Consider the following 7,591-nt stretch of genomic DNA (forward strand, 5'->3'; position numbering starts at 1 on the left):
TGTGCTTGGTTGAGGGGCTAATAGAGTGTCCAGAGGGTCTAGGGAAGAATGGAGGAGAAGATGTGGAAGGTCCTTGTGCTCTTGCCAGCTTTCTGTAAACATCCTCACCCTAATGGCCTGTAGGCATGTGATGTTACAGAAAACCAGAGAAAAACCAAGCAACGCCTAGAGAAATGGAGTTACACTGTTTTATTACGCCGGCAGGCTCAGGGGAACATGTCTGTCTCAAATTCTGAGCACCAGTAACAAGCAGGAGTTGTCTTTTTATAGAAGAGCCCTATGTATGCTTAGTAGATATCTCGCAGGAAGCCCGTGGCCTTGAGCACAACATAGTTCTATTCCATTAAAAAAAACACCTGGGCCCTGGCCAGTTCAGCTCAGTGGATAGAGCATCGGCCTGTGGACTGAAGGGGCCCAGGTTCGATTCTGGTCAAGGGCACATGCCTGGGTTTCGGGCTTAACCACAGTAGGGGGCGTGCAGGAGGCAGCTGACCAATGATTCTCTCTCGTCATTGATGTTCTATCTTTCTCCCTCTCTCTGCCTCTTTGAAATCAATAAAAATATATTAAAAAACATACACACACACACAAAAAACCACCTGGCATGAGAGTATGGGGGTATCAGTTCCTTATATTTGATGACTAGCCTACAAGGTCAGATAGCTAAGCTTATCTTTCCTATTATTCAAGTAAGCTGAAAAGCAAAGTTAAGTTACAGAATAAGGGACCGTCTAAAAATAGCAGAGTTGATGCACAGAACAAGGGACTATCCAAAAAGCAGAGAATTTCAAATAGCAGTTTTACAAAACAGAGGTCACTATTCTTCAGGTTGACACTACAGTTTGGTTTTACGTCTCTGGGAAGGCTCCACATGTTGGGAAAGTTCAACCGAAAGTGTTATGGGGAGGCTTCACTTTTTCGCCTTCTCACAAAGACACCGTCAAACCAAACACGTGATTTGCCCTTCAAACCTGCTCTCCCTCAGGAGCCCCAACTTTATGTGTGGCATCACCATCTTCCTTGAGATCTATGCAGAAGACTTATATGCCTCTTTGTTTCTTAACTCTGACACCTGCAGGCTGCCTCTCAAATTTGCACTTTCTTTCTATGCCCCTCATCTTGGATCCTGCTCACTCACTCTCTCACCCTCTCAACTTTTGCATTAGCTTTGTCACTGATCTCTCCATTTCTAGACTCTTCTGCCCTCAAACCATCCCTCGCTCAGTCACCAGCTCCTTGTGTCCCCTGAAAATGGGTGTGAAATTCTATATGTATTTTTCTGGAGGGAGCTTATAGCTTTCATCAAAGTCTCAAAGAGAGCCACAGTCCACAAAAAGCTAAGAGCCACTGCTCTGTGCCCTTATTTCTTTTAAAAAATATCTCTCTTCCAGTCTCAAAATGCTATTATTTTATTATTTATAAGCAGATTCCTTTAATATCAGATATTCCACGGTGCATCTCCTCTCAGTCGCTTCTCCTCTCTTCTGTTTCACAAGACAAACATTTACTGTTGTATGCCATTCACTGAGCCAATTTCTGGATCTAGAAAGATAAATAAAGCATTGTCCCTTCCATTTCAGAAGCTCACAGACCAGCTGGGCAGACGTATGTAAATAAGAAATTACCATACAATGTCATTAAAATTGCAGATCTCTGGGAGCACAAAGAAGGCTGGGGGTGGGGGCGTAATCAAACTTGGCTTGAAAGAGTTAGGGAGTCAAAGAGGAGACCACAGCTAACTCTTAAAGGATGAACAGAACTTTCTAGGCAGAGAAGGAAGGTGATGACATTTTAGGCAAAGAAAACACCACATGAAGGCAGAGACAGTAATAGAGCCCTAAGTTAGCAGAACAACCCATAGATGAGCACAGTTTGCATGTGTGTTGAATGCTCAGACTTTGAATGCACAGGGTGTAACCAAAGATGAGGCTGGAGGGGAAAGTGAGTCAGGTACCGGAAGTCCTTTTATCCATCATCAAGAAGTTTTGGGTTTATCTTGTAGACAGAGGGCAGCCGTTGAATTGTTTCAGGCAAGAGAGTGACAGTCCGATTATTCCTTCAGAACAGATAGATTGGAAGGGAATGATGCAAGTTTGGAAGTGAAAAATGTCTGAATGAACCAAGGGGAGGGGTTGGTGGTGAAGGGAAGGTAATGTGTTCCCTTTAAAACTATTACGTTTGGAGAACCCAGAGAATAGCCAAGTTAAAATGTCCAGTGGGAAGTTGGAAATATGAGTCTGATGATCAGAAGAGAGATCTAGATTTAGGAGCGTTAATAAGTAGGCACTGAATGTAGCCCTGGGAAAGAATGACATTACTTTGGGTGGCCATGTAGGATGAGGAGCTAAGAGGCCAAAGGCCGAATTCTGGGAAATATCAATATTTGACGTCAGGAGGAGGAATGATATTGAAAGCATAGCTAGGTTGCAAGAAGCTGAGGAGTGAAGGATGGTGATGAGTAATCTACTCTTTCAAGAAGGTTGAATGGGAAGAATAGGAAAGAGAGGAGAGAGGTATTTTGTTTTGTTACACCTGCTAGTCAAAGATGAGTGAAGAGGTAGAAGTTAGATATAGAAGAGATTGGGGACAACGGGGGATGTGTGTGTGGGGGGTGGGATGGGAGGGGTACTTGTTCTGTCAAGAAAGGAGGAAGGGAATCAGAGTTTGATTTATTAATTCTTACATTAGAATCACTAAGGTAACTTTTTAAAAAATGTCAGTAGCTGGACTGGACCTCGGAAGTTTCTGGTTTAATTAATCTGGGATGTGTCCTGGGCATGGGTATATTTTCAAAGCTTCCCAGGTGATTAAAATCTGCAGTTAAGGTTGAAAACCACTGGTTAATTGTAGGGAACTTTCTAGATTGGTGATAATGGGATGGGATTTGAGTAAGCTCACACTTAATACAGTTTGGATGAAGAGGGAGTGGTAAAGGTTTGGGAAGTAATGTCATCATTTCCCGTGGCTACATTCAGTGCTTACTTAGTAATGCTCTAAATCTGGAGGGATGAGAAGGACAAGGAACTTAGCGGGGAAGTGAACTATTACTTAGTGACTTGTATGGACTATTAATGCAGAAATGAATGAGGCTCGGTTCTGTTCTCAGAGAGATCAGGAGCTTATGTGAGGGAGAAGCACCTCACAGCAACCTGCTGGCAGCACAGAGTTCTTAACTAGTTAAGGGTACTTTTTCTCTATTTTATTTCCTTTTTAAAAATATATATATATATTATTGATTTCAGACAGGAAGGGAGAGAGAGAAGGAGAGAGGGAGAGAGAGAGAGAAGAAACATCATCAATCAGCTGCCTCCCACAGACCCCACACTGGTGATTGAGCCCATAACCAGGGCGTGTGCCCTGACCTGGGATCGAGCCGTGACCTCCTTGTTCATAGGTAGACACTCAATCACTGAGCCACACCAGCTGGGCTTATTTCCTTTTTTATTAACAGTGAAACAAAATCCAGTTGCTCCAAAGTATAGATTTGATCTAACATTTGTAACATTGGAGAACCATGAAATCAAACTCTGATTCGCTTCCTCCTTTCTTGACAGAATAAGTGCCCCCCACATCCCTTGCTGTCCCCAATCTCTCCTATAGATTTGATCGGACACTTGTAAACACAATCTTTTTAGAAAAGTGGGTGCTGGGGAAAGAGCTCAAAGGTCATGGGAGATGGAACTGTCCCCGGTTTTATCTGCAGGCTGCAAAAAGATGGTGGCTCTGGCCTGGGATGCGGGTCCATTACTGGGGTCATCCAAACCTGGGAGTGGCTGAAGTGGTTAAGCACTCACATTAAAAATGGCGATGGCCCCCCTGCCTGGGTGTGAAGCGTCTATGTTTGAGGAAGGCACCAAGGATTTCCCTTCTCAGCAGCGGTGCTGGGAAGGGAATTACTTTCCACCAGAGCAGAAGACCTAACCTTTGCCACCGTGGCCTGGGCCTGACTTATGGGAACTGCTTGATCTGCACAGGAAACCCCTGGAGAGCGCCCATTGCCACTCCTGAGCCCTTTGCTTCTTTCCCAGGAGACTCCAGTGTCCAGCACAGCCTCTGCTCTGCCTGTTCTGGCCCAGCAGCCTCAGGCCCGTGAGCTGGTGAGGAGTTGAGAAAGCGTTTATGGAGGGCCCTGACTCTTGGCTAGGAGCCCCCTTCCTTGAACAAGACTCCCGAAAGCATTAGGAATCCCCTTGGCATGGAACACAGAGGGGAAGTTTGATTGGGAGTTGACTGGGGCATTATGGGTAGGTGGAGGGAGCTCCTTCTGCTACCTTGTTCGTTCCATTTTATATACAGGAATTGAGGCTCTTAGAGACTGAGAAAGCTGCCCACGTCCTCAAAGCTAGGAGCTGCACATTCCAAGTTCAATCTGTTCCATGATGTTGTCCGTCAGGCTCCTGACCCCCCTCTGTCACTGAAGGTGGGCCCCCTTGAGAAAATCCTGTTAGATGTCACCTCAGTGCCTACCAGCTTCCTGAAGGATTAGGCTAGCTCCCTTGGGCCCTGGGGCACATGAGCTTCTTCTTGGGTCTCTATCCCCCCCCCCCCCCCCCCCCCCCCGTGAATTAAGAATGTGTAAGATCGCCCTAACCGGTTTGGCTCAGTGGATAGAGCGTCGGCCTGCGGACTCAAGGGTCCCAGGTTCGATTTTGGTCAAGGGCATGTACCTTGGTTGCAGGCACATCCCCAGTAGGAGGTGTGCAGGAGGCAGCTGATCGATGTTTCTCTCTTATCGAGGTTTCTAACTCTCTATCCCTCTCCCTTCCTCTCTGTAAAAAATCAATAAAATATATTTAAAAAAAAGAAGAATGTGTAAGATCACTCTAGCCCAGCGGTTCTCAACCTGTGGGTTGCGACCCCTTTGGCAGTCGAATGACCCTTTCACAGGGGTTGCCTAAGACCATCCTGCATATCAGATATTTACATTCATAACAGTAACAACATTACAGTTATGAAGTAGCAACAAAAATAATTTTATGGTTGGGTCACAACATGAGGAACTGTATTTAAAGGGTCAGAAGGTTGAGAACCGCTGCTCTAGCCAGTTTGGCTCAGTGGATAGAATGTGGGCCTGTGAACCAAAGGGTCCCCGGTTCGATCCGGGTCAAGGGCATGCACCTCCATTGCAGGTTCCTCCCCAGGTTGCAGGCTCCTCCCCAGCCCCGGCCCTGGTCAAGGGTTGTGCAGGAGGTAACCAACCGATGTGTTTCTGTCACATCAATATTTCTCTCTGTCTTTCCCTCTCTCTTCCATTCTCTAAAAATCAATGGAAAAATATCCTCGGGTGAGGATTAAAAAAAATTTTTTTTTAAAATTGATTTCAGAAAGGAAGGAAGAGGGAGAAAGATTAAAATATCAATGATGAGAGAGAATCATTGATCAGCTGCCTCCTGCACACCCCCCACTGGATATAGAACCCGAAACCCAAATAGGCCCTTGACTGGAACCGAACCCGGGACCCTTCAGTCTGCAGGCCGATGCTCTATCCACTGAGCCAAACTGGCTAGGGCCTCGGGTGAGAATTAAAAAAAAAGAATTTGTAAGATTCAGGGGGTTTGCATCCTGGTGGTGTGGGTGGAAGGCAGTCCAGAGAATTGCTGCATGGCACACATCTGACCAATCTTATTTCATTTTGGACCTCTCCTCTGTAATCCACAGTTTTTGTTATAAAGATATAATTGAAAGCCCCCCATCTCAGCATCAGAGAAGAAAAAGGGGAGACCAAGCTTATTCCAGCTTGTTGCCCGGTATCTGCTGACATCTTGACTAGGTTTTGAGCTCTATCTGGGGCCAGCCTACAGAGTCATCTAAGCTGTGTGTGCAGTTCTTTGGGCCCTTGTGAGGTCTGTGACACAGGCCAGCGTCGTGTGAACACTGTTCGCTCTAACCTGCTGGATAGTCAATCGGGGCCATGGCAGCTCGACACTGTGTCAGATTACACATTGGCTGCCCAGCACTGGGGCAGGGCTGGGAGCACCTGAAGGCCGCCCCAGCTCCCTTTACCCTCCCCAGCGCTCCTGGCCATTCCTCTCATACTCCTGGTTGTGGTCACTGCCAAGACCCCCCAGTGCAGCCCCGTTCCTGGCACCTGATAGACACCAAGGGAATAAGTCTGGATGCACGCAGAAAGCTGGGTACCCGAAATAATGATTCTGCATATTCCGATCTTCCCTGCAGTCTGCAGTTGCTGATCCAGGATGTGGGAAGTGGGGGAGGAGAGGCAAGGGTTCAACAACGGTGTCTCTAAAGGTTCTCCATCTTTGCATGGTCCTGATGCAGATGAAGATGGCTCTGGCCTCATCTTTAGTCAGGCTAGAATGGATGACTGAAAGGGATGAGATTGGGTCTCAGGAAAAAAAAAATCCATCAAGAAGAAGCAAAAACTCCCCCAAACAAGTGAGGAACAGAGTGGGGGGCACCTCCTTCCCTGGGACTTCTTAATCACAGGGTTGGGAGAGAAGATACAGGATGGGGAGCTGCAGGATGCTGAGGTGTTGTCAGGGCAAGGGAAAGGTGTGCTGAGGTCTTTTTGAAGTATTGCTATTCTAGGTAAGTGCTGGGTTGCACAGCAAGAATACCAGTGATAACATAATCATACTTTCTGCTTTCACTTCTTCCAAAGGAAACATGGATTTCCCACAGCCTAGACTTTGATGTCCGGGGTCACTCTGGGTGTGTTCTGTCCATTGCTCCACTTCCCGAACCCCACCAGGTTTCTTGAAGGCAGAAATGCCCCCAGGATGGCAGATATTTTTAGACACCCTGTAATCCCTCCAACTCACTCCAAGGTGTCTGAAACCCTGGGGTCCAGAGCCCCGCCTGCTTGGGGTTAGAGACAGGACCGGACAAAGCATTTTTATTCCTGGAAGAAGGGCCCCTCTCCGAGGCCAGCCAAACTCCGGGCGCCCGGGTCGCCTCGCCCTCCCCCACCGCCCACGGCGGGGCTCCCTTTGTAATTAATCCCGATGCTCAAACCAGAGGGGAGGGGCGCGCGCTAATGAGGGAGCGCCCCGCACCGACCGGGCGGCAGCCGCTCGCAGCTGGAGCACCCAGTAATTAAATTATTTCTGGAAGCGGGGGAATATGGTGGTGCTGGTGTCGGGGAAATCCCCGTATGCATGGGAAGGGGGGCGCGTCTCTCGCCACTAATTACCATCGGGGTGACTCCCCCTTTTCCAGGCTCGGGGGTGGTGGTGTGTGTGTTTGGGGGGGTTGGGGGGGAGGATCAAGCTTTCCATGTCCCAGATTCCGCTGGACTTCGTGCAGCCGCTCGGTGGCCCTAAAGCATTGAACACCGCCATCCCCCGGGGCTCGGGGTCGGTCCCCAACGCTGGGTCGAGGAAAGCGGCCCCAGGAGGGGCTGCAGGCTGGGCAAGGCCAGGAGTCGAGGAGTCCCCAGGCCTTCGATGGGGGCCTGGGGCGGTGCGGGGTGGTGGCCCCGCCGCCGGGCCAGCTCAGGGCCGCAGGCACCTGGAGGCGCCGGTGGGAGGAGCGCCGACTCCGGGAAGAGCCGGGCCGCAGACAATGGGCGCGGCGGCGGGAGGGCGGCCGCGGCGGGAACAGCCGGGGGGCGGCGCCGGGAGGCTCCCCG

The sequence above is a fragment of the Myotis daubentonii genome, chromosome 18, assembly GCF_963259705.1.
Source record: "Myotis daubentonii chromosome 18, mMyoDau2.1, whole genome shotgun sequence".
Taxonomy (NCBI): Eukaryota; Metazoa; Chordata; class Mammalia; order Chiroptera; family Vespertilionidae; genus Myotis; species Myotis daubentonii.